The sequence below is a fragment of the Lygodium microphyllum genome, chromosome 4 (assembly GCF_053477565.2).
Source record: "Lygodium microphyllum isolate KBCC chromosome 4, Lygodium_microphyllum_v1.1.10, whole genome shotgun sequence".
In the NCBI taxonomy this organism is placed as follows: domain Eukaryota; kingdom Viridiplantae; phylum Streptophyta; class Polypodiopsida; order Schizaeales; family Lygodiaceae; genus Lygodium; species Lygodium microphyllum.
In genome coordinates this window covers 135,005,772-135,023,281 of record NC_141138.1, presented here as the reverse complement: position 1 = coordinate 135,023,281, position 17,510 = coordinate 135,005,772, and the positions used below count along the sequence as shown (strand labels likewise).

General features: G+C 49.0%; 1 protein-coding gene across 2 annotated transcripts in view; it reads left to right on the top strand.

The window, feature by feature from the left end:
• Nucleotides 1-17,510, top strand: part of LOC148037651 (DNA ligase 4-like) — a 105,072-nt gene that overhangs the window by 77,407 nt on the left and 10,155 nt on the right. The window lies entirely within an intron of this gene.

The following is a 17,510-nucleotide window of genomic DNA, read 5'->3' as shown; positions in this document are numbered from 1 at the left end:
GCATACAACTATTTTTCGGAGTTATTAGCTGCTCGCATTTTCCAACCATGGTTAACATCCACTAGCCACTTCCCATTTGCATACAAATTGTGAACCATGACATTAATCTCTAACCCATGGTCTATGAGAGCAACACATGGAGTCCCTAATTCTCCAATTTTCATTATTGTCTCTATAGTAGCACGGGCCCAATGATTTTGAGAATAGTGACTCCAAGGTATCATACGTGAAGCCTCATCATTTGTATAATGCATAGGCCGCACACCCTTAACTGCACTACTGTAAGTCACCGCCTTCCTAGCCTTTGCACTCTCAACAATGACATTTTCAGCTTCTTCACAATCATTTTTAGCATCTATGCTTTCTTCACAAATGACCTATATATCTTACAAAGTTGTTTCCTCTTCACCTTGTATCATAGCCTATGATGGTTCTCCAACAAACTCTCTCTTTCTTTTGATAATATCTATTATCTTTTCATGAAACTCCCTCTTGGTGATGCTAAGTATTGCTCCTACAATGAATTCAACTTGGTTGTTCAAATGCGCTCCTCTAAAACATTCTTGAGATAATGCAAGAAAAATTTTGAATAGCTCCCATCCGTCGTGTTTGCTGTGCTCCAATCCCCCGCTATCGCACCAGCTCCCCCGCCTCTATCCTGCTACTCTCTTGTGTGCCTCCGCACTTGATTGACCCCTCTCTCCTGCTCGACGCCCCTTGCGTGACCCTGCTCATCGCCGCCTCTGCCCTTGTACAAGGCCGCACTTGCACGACGCAGTCCTCATGGGCCAAGGGATCTTCATGGTTCGACTCACCTCTACGGATGTAGCTCGTGAGTTAGTGGAGAGCTCACCCTATGCCTCCACAAAGGGGGTCATTTACATGGTTCCTTGGTATAGCGGCTTCACAGTGAAGACATTTGTGCTCCATAACAGATTTCTCAGACATCCTTCACAAGGACTCTTTGGCAGAGTTCTTCTTGCCTCCTTCACGGATGCAGTGACAGCTGTAGGAGTCCCAAAGGTATGAGTGGCCGTGAAAGACACAAAGAGTATACCAAAGTTCTTGGAGATTGAGGCAAGAGATCACTTCTTTAGGTAGCAAGTCATTGTGATTGGGCAACTAGGGCAGTGCCTGCACTGCCACGACTTTGGGCATTAGACTGTAGATTGCACGTGCTTCGGAGCCAAGGTGGCTCCGTCGACAAGCCGATAGGTAGACGTTGACGGCTTCACACATGTTCGGAGACGACAGAGAGGGAGACGGAAAGGGGGCTGCGGCCAGCTCCTCAGACGCAGCCTCGATAGCAGGAGGGCGAGCGACACCCCCTCGACAAAGCACTCTGCAGCCCCCCTTGCCGGCCCCACCCGGCAGGACCGTAGTCCCCCATAGCCACCACCCGCGCCACAGACTACCTCACTTGAGATCCCACAACCAAAACCCCCCCCAAACACCTGCCACGTTCCTTCGACCATCCCTCGATCCTCTTCCCCCCCACCACCTCTCCTGTCGGGCACCTCCCCTATCCGTACCCGGTTCAGGTGATCCCCCCGAGACCCACCCCCTCCTCCCACAGGAGGTGATGAGCCACACATGCCTATATCCTCCTCGCACTAGCAGTTTTCCCCCTCCCACACAGCCACCAGCTCATTTGCCCTTGCCGCTCGTCGCACTTTCCTGAGATAGGTGTAGCTGTTACCACAGGAGTTCATCCGCAGTGGCCCATGGTTCTACCTAAGAGTTGCGGAGCGCGGAGAGTTCCCACTATCTCTAGAATTGGGGATGCTCGTGGTTTGCAAGTCAAGGTGTAACATTTCATCGCAGCATAGAATACCCCCCCCATCGTCAACAAGTGGCGGGAGGGGGGAAAGAGGAGGGAGTTGGCGCGATGAAGAGGAGGTGGTAGGGAGAGAGGAGGAGGGTAGGAGGGAAAGATGAGAGAGCCGATAGGTGGTAGGGATGACGTCAGTCAGCGGAGCTGACGAGGAGGGGACGTGGGAGGAGGAAGGCCACGGGCCTATTCCCCCCCCTCTCTTCTTGCCATGACACGTGGTAGGTGGGGAAAGACTACCCCTCCACCTTCACTCCATCGTGTTTCCCCCCCCGCGCCCCCCAAAATACCTATATAAACCCCCCATCGTCAAGGGGTAGAAGGCTGGGAAGGCCGCGACCCCGACTACTGGTCGGTTAAGAAGAAGAGGGAGAGAGAGAGAGGAGAAGAAGAGGAGGAGGAGGAGGAGGAGAAGAGAAGAAGAGAGGGAGAGCGAGAGGAGAAAAAGAAGAAGAAGAAGAAGAAGAAGAGAGATAAATAGGGAGAGGAAGAGAGAAAGAAAGTGAAACAAATTTAAAATGCAAATTGCAATGTATATCTCAATGATAGCTTGTCAAATGTGGCGGTAGAAGAATGCGCCCATCGTTTTTCTCCCCCTCTTGCCGGTATTGACGGCCCACAAAAAGTAAGTGCCGAGTGGACATGAGACGAGTATGTTGATGATGCCCCGTTTCTTACTCACTCCATCCGTCCGTGAGAATGGAGCAGCCATATTTTATCCATGCGACCCGAATAGGATCAAGGGCTCTATCAATCCTCTCCTTCTCTTCATCAATCTTTCTTGTCATGTCGTTGTATGTGACACCGGTCCATCCTTCACATGGACCCACATTGGCAATGGCTTTTACCATTTTCTTCCATTGCTCTTACTTTAGGACATTGAATGCAAGATTGCACTCAATCACCGTGCGTGTAATTTCAATGTCCGCAAGTCATTGCCTTTTTCTAAGAAAGGCAAGTGATCCACACACATGACCGGGTGCTTGAGAGAGAGACGATTGTCTCTCCGACACCGCATGGGCCTCCACTCTTTGTCTTTTACTAGAGCCGGATGCGGATGTGGAGCCCCCACCACCAATAGTAGAGGCCTCTCCCGCATCGGTTGAAGATACGCCCACATTGGATGCTTCCTTATTAGTAGGCATAGGAGTTGGTGCCGATAAGCCACTTCCTCCTCTTGTGGATCCCCCTCTCATCTTGGCGAGAATCTCCTCCGCAATGTTGGGAGGGATCTTCTTGCATGGAGCAACTTGCCCCCTCGTCTTGGAAAGATGTTGGAGAAGCCTGTAGCAATCCTTAGCTACATGCTGGTATTTCGTGGATTTCATGGTCACATGTATGTACCCCTAAGCGCATGGGTGGTGGAGCTATTTTGGATGCACACACTCATATGTTAGCTCTCCGTTGGTCCCTTTTTCGTGCCATGTGTGTGGATCATCACCCATGGACCATCATAGCCCGTTATTTTCTTGAGGACAGCGGGCTCCGCCATGGCAACACACGGCTTCGGGCCTCCTGGTGGCATGTCCTTAATGCTGACTCTCGTGTTTCCAGTCCCTCTTTCTCTTTGTTACTGCACTTGGTCGGCTCTTGGAAAGTGGTGCTCCAAAAGGCCCGTTGGCACCCAGTAGGGGACCGCTTGCAGACTAACTCCTTTCAGCTGGAATTGTTGGCAGTATCGAGACTCCTTTCATGGGAAGATAAACATCAGCTCAGACCAAGATTTAATCGCATGGCCCGTTTAGGTGTGACGTCGGTTGCGGATGCTACCCTTGCCACTCGCAATGTCCTCGTATCGTTTCGGACTGCTCGGCGACTCTTCAAGATCCCGCGTGGATACCGTGATTTATGGGAGCAGCTTTCGTTGGAGCTCCAGGGTAGGCAACCCTTTCCTGCCTTGGCTGTGGATCGCCCTTGGCAGGACTGGGACCTTGCAGGCCGCCTGAGTCTGGAAAAGGCCTCTACTAATCAGGTGTATCATCTTCTTGTTCAAGATCACCAATGGCTGGGAGAGAAAGCTAATACTGTTTGGGGACTGCGGAAATCGCTGTCATGGTGGCAGAAAACGCTGATGGAGGGCTGGCTAAATAAGACACCTTTCAAATGCAAGGTTTTTCTTTGGCGGGTGATGATTGGTGGTCTTCCTCTGGCCTCGGCCCTTGCCAAGCGTCGCATCTCGAATGGCAATTGTTTCTTCTGTACCACACCGGCGGAATCGGCCCGACATCGTTTTCTCTCTTGCCCGCTCGCCAAGAATATCTGGTCACTCTTGTCGCACATTTGGCGCGCGGTGGTGGGGTCCTCGCTAACTCCTTTCGATTGGGTTTTTGTGCGCCCGAAGTATCCCGCACCGCCACAGTTGCATGAGAAGATCTTATTTCACTTTTTCAGATATTGGGGATGCTGGCACATTTGGACCACACGCAATGCTTTTCTCTTTTATTCGGCCTCTAATGTACCGCGACATATTGCCAGGTTTAAAGGGCTCTTGCATTGGCAGCTAGATCTCATCCGACACTCCGACTTGCTCCCTCGAGAGGATTTGCATCCGTGGCATATGGCAATTGTCTCTGGGTCGTTGCCATGATTGGTGTAACCTTTTTAGTGCATTACTACGGGGCTTCCCCACACGTTGGCGTAGGGCCCTCGTGTATCTTGTAATCAGAAAAAAGAGAGAGAGAAAGAACGAGAAAACCTCTTCACATGATGGCTTTGTGTCATCATGTATCTTGTAATCCAGTAATCTTGTATTTTTTTCGTAATTAATACAATTACCTTTTACGAAAAAAAAAAGAGAGAGAGAGAGAGAGAGAGACAATTACCTTTTACGAAAAAAGAGAGAGAGAGAGAGAGAGAGAGAGAGAGAGAGAGAGAGAGAGAGAGAGAGAGAGAGAGAGAGAGAGAGAGAGAGAGAGAGAGGGGCTTGCGAATGCCAGTCTTGGGAGCTCAAGGCGTTAAGACCTCCAAGCTTTTGGAGAGTGGTGTAAAATTGCAAAAAGAATTGTTATCAAGTTTGTGTTATTACATGGGACATCTTCCTGGGCCAGCAGCCAGTCACACCCAGGTTGCCACGCAGAGCGCGCGGCAGCATGAGCCAGCAAAGGGAATGAGCCCTTCTCTGCCGGCGGATGTGCCTTCTCTGCACAGCGGCCATCTGTTTGTGCGCATGCGCTTCCCAAGCTTCTTCGTCAGTCCAGTGCCGGGTCCGTTTTGCCTGAGAAAGAGGGAGAGCGGCGTGCGCATTCCTGCCTCCCGTGAGATCTTCGCTCGGCCTCTGACCGGTATACGCAGTGATACACCATGGCTGGCTTGGACCTGGATTTTATAGAGCAAACGGTGGCAGCGCTTGGTTAGAACTCTGATACCGAGGAACCCGACGATATGGTTCCGTGCAATGAAGAGATGCCCACTGCTCCTGACTTTCAGCTTGCAGGCAAACGCACCAAGCACACTTCGGAAGAGTCAATGGATCATCAGGATCGTTCCTATGTTCAGGGTTCTTCGGATTCTTCAGACTCTCAGTATGTTGACTGGGAGCATTTGCTAGAGTTTGCCAACACTCTACTTGGCAATTATGTTCAACATAATCAGGAAGTCTTTTCTGACTCTGCACCAGAAGATGTTTTGGAAGCCACTGTTGACCTCAAATCTGTCTTGCGCTCCTTTTCAGTATTCTAGGATTGCGCGGTGATGCTCTTCTTCACTGGTAGAATCCCCCAGCTTTCCCATATTCGCCAGTGGCTACACAGTTTGCTACAAGGGGAATGTGTTGAAGAGATTTTTGTGGGGTCCCGAGGTTTTTTTGAGGTACTGTTAAAATGTGAGACGCACTATGTTGCTTTTCTGTCTAAACGGCCTCTGTTTTTTGATCGCCGTTCCGTCCATGTTGTACCATGGCGCCCAATGGCAGATTTTCAGCGCCTGCTGCAACGGGAGTGCTCTGTATGGGTTGAAGTGGAAAATTGCCCGGCTGTTTATTGACCACTGTTGAAGGACGCCATGGTTGCTGTGGGCACTGTTCTTGTCCCTCCAAGTTTAAGGGCAGTGAATTGTAACCGCTTGTGTATGTTATGGGACACTACCAGGTAAAGGCCTGCGTGGTTACGTCTCAATTGCTCTGGCATGCATCCTTTACACTTTCGTTTGAAATGGGGCAATTTTGCAGGACACTGCTTTTCCTGTGGAAAATTAGGGCATTTCATGGCCGAATTCCCAGAACAGCAACACACTTCAGATGCTGGGCATGTTGCGCTACCCATGGAAGATATGGTATGTGATGTCCCGTCGCAGGATGCTATTCACCCACCTAAAGCCCTGGATAAAGGTAAACAACAGGTTTCGGGTTTAGATTCCCGTGGCACAGACTGGGTTGAAGTACGCGCAAAAAAAGGTACCAGGGTGCTTGCTCGCATGGAGAATTCTGTGCCTTCTGCGTCACAAGATTCCATGCGTACTTATATGCTCAGGAAAGAAATGTTGCCGTCGGAGCACTCTCCTCCTGCGATGGCTTCCTCTGCCCCCCGTCCTCAGCCCACTCGGAGAGTGTATTCGGATCGTCCAAAGGGTCCACCAGCTAAGCTGGCTTTTGATACCAGAGGCAACGTCATTACCCCGTGGAATCGTCGTTATCCTCGCTCCGTTCCCAAGCCGGCAGATATGCCGTCTACCTTCAAATCTGGTCCGCAGAACTCTTTTCCCGTGTTGGCTGATTTCTTGGATGAGGGAGTCCTGGACATTCTCGCAGAAAAGGTCAAATCGAGGCAAGCTGCGCCTCATACTTGATTTTCTTTTACAAAAAACACATGAAAATAGCCACATGGAATGTGCAAGGAATCTGTTCTCGCCATAAGCAACATGCCATGTGGACTGTATTGCATGAGAATCAGTGGGATGTCTTGTGTGCTGTTGAACACAAGAGTCACGGTGAAGCCGGAAAAGTTGTGGATTGCCATGGCTTTCGTCTGTTCTATGCAGGGACACAGGCCATGCGTTATTCTGGTGTGCTCATGATTGTACACGAAAAATATCAGCTTCTTCTTATTAAAAATGATGTGCATGGCCGCTTTGTGGTGATTGAAATTTTATTCGATGGAGAAATCTTATGGTTACTTGGCCTCTATGCTCCGAATGATCCTTTATCGCGCCGGGAGCTATGGTATACTTTGCAGACTTCTTTGTCACTTGGCAGATGCGGCCTCTTCATGGGGGATTTCAATATGTGTGTTGATTCTTCGCAGTCCACATCGAAGCATTCGGTAATGGACGCGGCGGAAAGCCGCAGGTGGCATGAGTTGGCTCTTGCTGTTCTTAAGCAAGATCCTGGTCTTGGCTGCTCCCGTCTTCTACAGGGTTTACTTTCCATTCCGCTCAGTATGCAACAACATGGTCGCGGCTGGACTGCATATACATCATGCAGAATGATGATTTCCTCCCTGAGATGCTTGAAATGAAGGTGTTGCAGCAATATGCATTGTCGGACCATTTTCCTCTGCAGTTTGAGATGCTCGCACAACCCATTGCACCTTTTAAGCGATTTCTGGAGAGGCTCCCTTTGCGTTTTAACTCGTCTTATTTGAAGCATGCAATCTTTCAGGGTTATATGCAGCAATTGATTGATAGATTCTTACTGGACTTCTCCTCTCAGGGCACTGCTTCGTTTGAACGATTGCTCTCTAATGTGCAGCGGGTTGCTCGGCAGTATGGAATCCATCATGTCTCTCTTTGTCGACAGCGTCGGCAAGTAGCGGAGGACTTATTGGCCTTGGTCCGTTCTTTGCTGGTGGACACTCCAGATGATGCATTTCTACTAGCACTGGCAATGGGTGTGGCTCATCTTATTCAAGAGTTTCACTTGAAATCATATCAGGAGGCCAAATTGCAGCATCTGACGGAGACTTTGCAAGATAATGCATGTCAGACTCGTAAGTTCTTTCGAGCCCTCCATGCCTTTCCTGCTCGAGAGAATATGACTAGACTCCTGGATGCAGAAGGGCACCTGGTCCTTGATCCGCAGACTATTGTGCATATGTGTAGGAATTATTTCATCGACCTTCTTGGTTTCACTTCTCCACCTTCAGCCCAAACTACTCAGGCCCGTTCAGTTTTTTATGACCTGGTCCGTAATTAGGTTCCGCGGGACATGCAAGCCACTATGGACTCAGATATTTGTGAGGCGGAGGTTATGGATGTTTTGTTACACTTACCCAAGGATAAAAGTCTTGGCTGGGATGGTCTCACCAATGAGTTCTTTGAGGTTTTTGCTACCCAATTGGCGAAACCATTGACGGCTTTGTTTCAGGAGGTGTGGGAAATGGGGATTATGCCTTCCTTATGGAAAGAAGGACTTATTAAACTGCTTCCAAAGGTTCCTTCGCCGTCTATGTTGAAACCTTGGCGTCCAATTTCTTTAATGGGTTCTATGTACAAAATCTTTTCCAAAGTAATGGCGAATCGGCTCCAGAAGCATCTCCCTGCCATTGTGCATCCTCTTCAATATGGTTTCATTAAGGGCCGGAACATTCTGCACAATGTATTAAATGCGCAACTGGCGATTGATTATGCAAGGCATTCTAATCAGGAGGTCGTACTGATTGAATTGGACCTGGAAAAGGCTTTCGACTATCTGTACTGGTCTTTTGTTGCAGAGCTTATGTCTGCTATGGGCTTTGGTGATCGGATGTCTCGATTGATCTACATCATCAGTGCAGTGGCGTCTTTGCGAGTCATGTTGAATGGAGGCGTTACCGAGCCATTTGCCCTTGCTTGCTCTGTCAGACAGGGGTGCCCATTGAGCCCTCTCTTCTTTGCCCTTGCGACTCATCCAGTTCTTTCGATGTTATCTCATATGGCAGCTTCCACTCAGTTGGCTGGATTGTCGCTTCCTTCTGGACAACATTTCATTAGTTAATCCTTGGCTGATGACAGCTTTATGATTCTACGGGCAGATAGGGATAACCTTCGCAAAGCATTGGATGTTTGGGCTCTCTTTGGTCAGGCTTCCGGCCTTCGCACCAATGTGTTGAAATCAGCCATTCTCAGCTGACGGAGTCGGATTTGCAGTCATTGAACTGGCAGGGTATCATTGTGCCTCGTGGCTCCATTGTCAGGCATCTTGGCTACCCCTTGGGTGTTGATGTTCCCCCAAAGCAGCTTCTACAGTGGACTTCTCAGAAACTGGCGGCTAAGTTCCTGTATTGGAAGTCTCAGGCTTGGCCATTCCATGTTCGCCTCAAAGTAGCCCAGACAATTATGTTGCCGATGCTCACATATTTCTTGCCCTTGCTGCCCTGCACTACTACTACTCTGAATGCTCTGACTCAGTTTATTCGTTTTATGTTATGGAAGAAGATTCCTTGCATACAGGCATTTCCTGGATTTCTTGGTCGCATGCCTGCACCCCCAAACGCATGGGTGGAGGAGCTATTTTGGATGCCCAAACTCACATGCTGGCCCTCCATTGGTCTCTTTTCCGTGCCATGTGCTTAGATCAGCGTCCTTGGGTTGTTATAGCCCATTATTTCCTTGAGGAGCATAGGCTTCAGCATGGCAATACCCAAATCCAGAGTTCTTGGTGGCATGTTCTTAATGCTGGTTCCCGATTCTCTTGTTCCTCTTCATCACTGCTTTCCCATTTGGTATGTTCCTGGAAACTGGTCCTCCGGAAGGCTCAGTGGCATCCGGCGGAGGATCGCTTAGCTGCTAATTCTTTTCAACTGGAATTGCTGGCAGTATCGCGGTTACTTTCATGGGAAGGTAAACAAGAGCTTCGACCACAATTCAACCGTATGGCACGTTTGGGCTTAACTTCAGTCGCGGATGCCACCCTTGCTAGTCGCAATGTGTTAATATCATTTCGTACAGCCAGGAGGATCTTTAGGATCCCTGGTGGATACAGGCATTTATGGGAATAGCTTTTGATGGTGCTCCAGAGCAGACAACCCTTTCTTGCCCTTGCTTCGGACTGTCCTTGGCAGGATTGGGACTTTGAAGGCCGGCTGAGTTTGGGCAAAGCTTCCGCTAACCAGGTCTATCATCTTCTGATTAAAGATCATCACTGGCTGGTCACTAAAGCTAATGCTCTATGGGGATTGGGTAAATCCCGGTCATGGTGGAGGGGAACTGTGATGGAAGGGTGGCTGAACAAGACACCCTTCAAATATAAGGTCTTTCTTTGGAGGGTGATGATTGGGGGTCTTCCGCTTGCTTCGGCTCTTTCCAAGCGACGAATATCCAATGGCAACTGTTTCTTTTGCACCACCAGTGTCGAATCTGCCCATCACCGATTTATTTTTTGCCCTATCGCGAAGAAAATATGGTCGTTCTTGACAGCCATTTGGAGAGCGGTGGTTGGTTTCTCGCTTAGGCCCTTTGATTGGGTCTTCGTGTAGCCCAAATACCCAACATCGGCACAGCCACATATGAAGCTCGTGTTTCACTTTCTTCGATATTGGGGCTGTTGGCATAACTGGACCATTCGGAATGCTTTTCTTTTTGATTCCGCCTGTAATGTTCAGCGGCATATTGCTAGGCTTAAGGGTCTCTTGTATTGGCAGATATATCTTCTTCAGCATTTTGACTTACTTTCCCGGGAGGACTTGCGTCCCTGGCATATGGCAATTTCCTCTACTTCTTTACCATGACCTTGTAACTCTTAGAACTAGAACCTTTTCACATGATGGCTTAGTAATCAAGTAATCAAGTAAACTTGTATCTTGTAATCAAGTAAACTTGTACTTTTTTCGTAATTAATACAATTACCTTTACGAGAGAGAGAGAGAGAGAGAGAGAGAGAGAGAGAGAGAGAGAGAGAGAGAGAGAGAGAGAGAGAGAGAGAGAGAGAGAGAGAGAGAGAGAGAGAGAGAGAGAGAGAGAGAGAGAGAGAGAGAGAGAGAGAGAGAGAGAGAGAGAGAGAGAGAGAGAGAGAGAGAGAGAGAGAGAGAGAGAGAGAGAGAGAGAGAGAGAGAGAGAGAGAGAGAGAGAGAGAGAGAGAGAGAGAGAGAGAGAGAGAGAGAGAGAGAGAGAGAGAGAGAGAGAGAGAGAGAGAGAGAGAGAGAGAGAGAGAGAGATTGTCGTCATGTATCTTGTAATCAAGTAATCTTGTATTTTTTTTCGTAATTAATACAATGACCTTTTACGAGAGAGAGAGAGAGAGAGAGAGAGAGAGAGAGAGAGAGAGAGAGAGAGAGAGAGAGAGAGAGAGCCGCCTGGTCGTTGGTCGTTTGACCTGTCGGCTATGCCCCTCTGTCCTAGTCGTCTCGCCGCCTCCTGCCTCGCCTTTGCACTCCGAATCTTCCTGCGCCCATCTGGCCGGTTTGGCCCGTTGCGTGACCTGTTGTCGGTCGCCTGACCCGGCCGTCAATCCTGATCGTCTCGCCTTCTCCTGCCCCGCCTTTGCACTCCGACTCTTCTTGTGCTTGTGTGGCACGTCGCGTGACCCGCCCCACTGCCGAGTGCCCGCGCCTGCCCTGCGCTGTTGTCCCGCCCTGCTGTCGTGCGCCTGATCTGCGACGTCCATTTCGGCTGCAACTTTGTCTTTGGCTCTTGCTCGTTGTGCGTTCGCCCTATGGATCAGGGCTCCTTACGTCGTTCATAGACGTGTGCCCTGTGACCGTTGCCTACTCCCTGCCGCCATCTGCCAGCACCTGCATTTGCGCGGTTAGGGTTGCGCCCAGCCCCACGCGTTTGGCCCTCCTGCATTTGCACGGTTAGGGTTGCGCCCAGCCCTACGCGTTCTCTAGCGATAGTGCGAGAGCAAGAGAGTGAGAGACCGAGAGAGAGGACAGCAGCGTGGCTGGGCTGGATATGGCTTTTATCGACGAGACGGTGGCAGCCCTTGGTCCGGATTCTGATACAGAGGAACCAGAGGATATGGTTCCTTACACAGAGGAGATTCCATCTGGTTCGGATTTTCCGCCTGCGGGCAAACGCTCCAAGCATACTTCCGACGAGACAATGGGTCCCCAGGAACGTTCCTATGTGCAGGTTGCTTCTGATTCTGTGGATTCGTAGGAGATTGACTGGGAGCATTTGCTGGAGTTTGCCAATACTCTGCTTGACGATTATGTCCAGCATAATCATGAAGCTTTTTCTGACTCGAGAACTGAAGAAGTTTTGGAAGCCACGGTGGACCCGAAAACTGTCTTGCGCTCTTTTTCGGTGTTTTATGACCGTGCGGTTATACTTTTTTTCACTGGCAGGATCCCAGTGCTTTCCCATATTTGGCAGTGGCTGCACCATTGACTACAAGGGGAGTGTGTTGCGGTGATCTTTGTTGGGCCCCGAGGCTTCTATGAGGTGCTGCTGAAATCGGAGAAGCATCGGGCTGAGCTACTGTCCAAACTGCCATTGTTCTTTGATCGCTGTTTGGTCCATGTGGTGCCATGGCGCCCTATGGCAGACTTTCAGCGCTTGCTTCAACGTGAATGTCCGGTGTGGGTTGAAGTGGAAAATTGTCCGGCTCTCTATTGGCCATTGTTAAAGGATGCCATGGCTGTTGTGGGAACGGTGCTAGTTTCCCCAAGCCTAAGAGCCATGAATCGAAACGGTTTGTGTATGTTATGGGACACTGCCAGGAAAAGGCTTGCGTGGCTGCACCTTAATTGCTCTGGTATGCATCCTTTGCACTTTCGCTTGAAATGGGGCAACTTTGCAGGACATTGCTTTTCGTGTGGAAAATTGGGGCATTTTATGGCTGAATGCCCAGAGAGGCAACTGTCTTCAGATGATGCGCATGTTGTGCTGTCTATGGATGACATGGTGCTTGATGCTCTGTCACAGGAGGCCACCCAACCACCTAATGTTTTGGATAAAGGTAAACAACAGGTCCTGGGTTTGGATTCCTGTAGCAATGACTGGCGTCCCAAAAAAGGTAAAAAGTTGGATGCTGGCCTGGCGGATTTTGGGCCTAATGTTTCACAGGATTCCATGCGCACGTATATACGCAGGAAAGAAATGTTCTCTTCACAGCATGCTGCGCGTACTATGGCTCCTGCTGCTCCTCGTAATCAGTGTACGAGGAAAGTATATACAGACGGTCCAAAGGGCCCACCTGCTAAGTTGGTGTTTGATACTAGAGGTAATGTCATCATACCCTGGGATCGCCGTTATCCCCGTTCCACTCCCAAGGCAGTGGATATTCCATCTACCTCTAAAGCAGGCCGTCAGCATTCTTTTGCAGTCTTAGCTGATTTTCTAGATGAAGGTGTCCTTGACATTCTAGCGGAACAGGTTAAATCGAGGCAAGCAGTGCCTCGTTCCTGATTCTCTTTTTGAAGTTATATGAAGATAGCCACGTGGAATGTGCGAGGCATTTGTTCTCGCCATAAGCAACATGCCATGTGGATTGTCTTGCATGAGAATCAGTGGGATGTATTGTGTGCGGTTGAGCACAAGAGTCACGGTGAAGCAGGAAAAGTGGTGGATTGCTATGGGGTTCGCTTGTTTTATGCAGGGACACATGCTATGCACTATTCTGGCGTGCTTATGATTGTCCATGAGAAATACTAGCTTGTCCTTATTAAAAATGATGTACAGGGCCACTTTGTGGTCATTGAAGTTTTATTTGAAGGAGAGATCTTATGGTTGCTTGGCCTCTATGCTTCGAATGACCCTTCATCCCGACGGGATCTTTGGAAGACTTTGCAGAGTTCCATGTCACTTGGCAGAAGGGGTTTTTTGATGGGGGATTTCAATATGTGTGTTGACTCTTCTCAGTCCACTTCAGGGCATTCGGTGATGGATGCTCCGGAAAGTCGGGTGTGGAATGCCTTTGCTCTTGAGGTACTTAAGCAAGATCTCTCGTCTTGGCTCCACCCTTCTTCTACAGGGTTTACTTTTCATTCCGCACAATATGCAACTACATGGTCGCAGTTGGACCGAATGTACATCATGCAGGATGATGATTTTCTTCTTAAGATGTTGGAAATGAAAGTCTTGCAGTAATATACCTTGTTGGACCATTTTTCTCTCCAGCTTGAGATACTTGCACAACCCATTGCACCTTTTACGCAGTTGCTGGATAGACTCCCTTTACGTTTCAACTCGTCTTATTTGAAGCATCCAATCTTTCAGAGCTATATGCAGCAATTGATTGAGAGGTTTTTATTGGACTTCGCCGCTGAGGGCTCGGCTTCCTATGCAGGACCGCTCTCTAATGTGCAGCGGGTTGCTCGGCAGTATGGGATCCATCATGCCTCTATTTGTCAGCGGCGTCGACACGCAGCGGAGGACTTACTGGCTTTGGTTCGTTCGCTGCTGGTGGACACCCCAGATGATGATTTTTTGCTGTCACTGGCGATTCGTTTGGCTGATCTTATTAAAGAATTTCAGTTGAAATCGTATCAGCAGGCCAAACTGCACAAGTTGACTGACAATTTGCACGATAGTGCTTGTCAGACTCATAAGTTCTTTCGTGCCCTGCATGTTTCTCCTGCTCCAGAAAATATGACTAGACTCTAGGATTCAGAAGGTTGCATGGTCACTGATCCGCAGACCATTGTCAATATGTGCAGGAATTATTTTCTGGATCTTCTTGGTTCTTCTCTGTCGCCTTCTGACCAGGTTACGCATGCACACTCAGTCTTCTATGATCTGGTCCGCTATCAGGTTGCACTTGATATGCAAGCTACTTTGGAGGCAGATATTTGTGAGGAGGTTATGGATGTTTTGTTACACCTGCCTAAGGATAAAGGCCTTGGTTGGGACTGTCTCACCAATGAATTCTTTGAGAGCTCGGCTACCCAATTGGTGAAGCCATTGGGGGCTATGTTTCAGCAGGTTTGGGAAACAGGGGTCATGCCTTCCTCATGGAAAGAAGACCTTATCAAAATGCTTCCAAAGGTTCCTTCGCCATCAATGTTGCAACATTGGAGACCAATTTCTTTGATGGGTTCGATGTATAAACTCTTTTCCAAAGTGCTGGCGAATCGGCTCTAGAAGCACCTTCCAGCTATTGTGCATTCTCTTCAATATGGTTTCATTAAGGGCCGCTACATTCTGCATAATATCTTAAATGTGCAAATGTCTATTGACTATGCAAGGCACTCTAGTCAGGAAGTGATATTGATTCAATTGGATGTGGAAAAGGCTTTTGACTATTTAGACTGGTCTTTCATTGCAGAACATATGTCTGCTATGGGTTTTGGTACTCGGATGTCCCTATTGATCTACACCATTAGTGCTGCGGCTTCTTCGCGCGTTATGCTCAATGGTGGGGTTACAGAGCCATTTGTCCTTGCTCACTCGGGGAGGCAGTGTTGCCCTTTGAGTCCGCTCTTGTTTGCCTTGACGACCCACCCGATTCTTTCAATGTTATCTTCAATGGCAGCTTCTACTCAGCTGGCCGGATTGTCTCTTCCTTTGGGACAGCACTTTATTAGCTAGTCTTTGGCTGATGATAGCTTTATGATTTTGCGTGCGGACAAGGACAACATTCGCAAGGCATTAGATGTTTGGATGCTCTTTGGTCATGCTTATGGTCTTCGCATCAATGCCTTCAAATCAGCCATTCTCAGTTGCACGGAGTCGGATTTACAGTCCTTGGGCTGGCAGGGTCAGGTTGTTCCTCGTGGCTCGATTGTCAGGCATCTTGGATACCCGGCCGCTGGGTGTTGATGTTCGGCCAAAGCAATTACTGGAGTGGATTTCACAGAAACTGGCAGCCAAGTTTATGTATTGGAAGTCGCAAGCGTGGCCCTTTCATGTCTGCCTCAAAGTGGCTCAGACAATTATGCTGCCAATGCTCACCTATTTCTTGCCATTGCTGCCGTGGACTCCTACTACTTTGAAAGCTCTCACTCGCCCCATTTGTTTCATGTTATGGAAGAAGGATTCATTGCACGTAGGCATTTCGTGGATTTCGTGGTCACATACATGTACCCCCAAACGCGTAGGTTGTGGAGCTATTTTGGATGCTGAAACTCATATGCTGGCACTTTGTTGGTCTCTGTTTCACGCTACGTGTGTGGATCATCACCCGTGGGCCATTATAGCCCGTTATTTTCTTGAGGACAGTGGGCTTCGGCATGGTAATACACAACTTCGGAGCTCCTGGTGGCATGTCCTTAATGCAGACTCTCGGTTTTCCAGTCCGTCCTCCTCTTTGTTACTGCATTTGGTTGGCTCCTCGAAAGTGGTGCTCCAAAAGGCGCGTTGGCATCTAGTGGAGGACCGCTTGCATACTAACTCCTTTCAACTGGAATTGTTGGTAGTCTCCAGATTACTTTCATGGGAAGACAAACATGAGCTTAGACCAAAAATTATCCGCATGGCCCGTTTGGGTGTGACTTCAGTGCGGATGCCACCCTTGCCAGTCCTAATGTCTTCGCATCGTTTCGTACTGCCAGGAGACTTTTCAGAATCCCACGTGGATACCGTGATTTATCAGAACAGCTTTTGTTAGTGCTTTAGAGCAGGCAACCCTTTCCTGCCCTTGCTGTGGATCGTCCTTGGCAGGACTGGGACCTTGCAAGCCGGTTGAGTCTGGAAAAGGCCTCTGCTAATCAGGTGTATCATCTTCTGATTAAAGATCATCAATGGTTGGGTGTTAAAGCTAATACTGTTTGGGGATTGCGGAAATCTCAGTCATGGTGGAAGGCAACTGTGATGGAGGGCTGGTTGAATAAGACACCTTTCAAATGTAAGGTCTTTCTTTGGCGGGTGATGATTGGTGATATTCCTCTTGCCTTGGCCCTTTCCAAGCGTCGAATCTTGAACTGCAATTGTTTCTTTTGCACCACTACTGTGGAATCGGCCCGACATCGATTCGTTTCTTGCCCGCTCACTAAGAATATCTGGTCGCTCTTGTCACAGGTTTGGCGGGCGGTGGTGGGGTCCTCACTAACCCCTTTCGATTGGGTTTTTGGGCGCCCAAAATACCCCACACAGCCACAGTTTCAAATGAAGATCTTATTCCACTTTTTTAGATACTGGGGATGCTGGCACAATTGGACCACTCGGAATGCCTTTCTTTTTGACTCCGCCTCTAATGTACCAAGACACATTGCTAGGCTTAAAGGTCTCTTGCATTGGCAGATAGATCTCATTCGGCACTCGGACTTGCTCCCTCCGGAGGACTTACTTCCCTGGCATATGGCAATTTCCTCTGGGCCTTTGCCATGACCTGTGTAACTTTTTCGTGGCTTCATACTGGGATTTTACACACGTTGGCTTGGATCCCTCATGTATCTTGTAATCAGAGAGAGAGAGAGAAGGAGAGAGAGAGAGAGAGAGAGAGAGAGAGAGAGAGAGAGAGAGAGAGAGAGAGAGAGAGAGAGAGAGAGAGAGAGAGAGAGAGAGAGAGAGAGAGAGAGAGAGAGAGAGAGAGAGAGAGAGAGAGAGAGAGAGAGAGATGGCCCGTTTAGGTGTGACGTCGGTGGCGGATGCTACCCTTGCCACTCGCAATGTCCTCGTATCTTTTCGGACTGCTCGGCGACTCTTCAAGATCCCGCGTGGATACCGTGATTTATGGGAGCAGCTTTCGTCGGAACTTCAGGGTCGGCAACCCTTTCCTGCCTTGACTGTGGACCGCCCTTGGCAGGACTGGGACCTTGCAGGCCGCCTGAGTCTGGAAAAGGCCTCTACTAATCAGGTGTATCATCTTCTTGTTCAAGATCACCAATGGCTGGGAGAGAAAGCTAATACTGTTTGGGGACTGCGGAAATCGTTGTCATGGTGGCAGAAA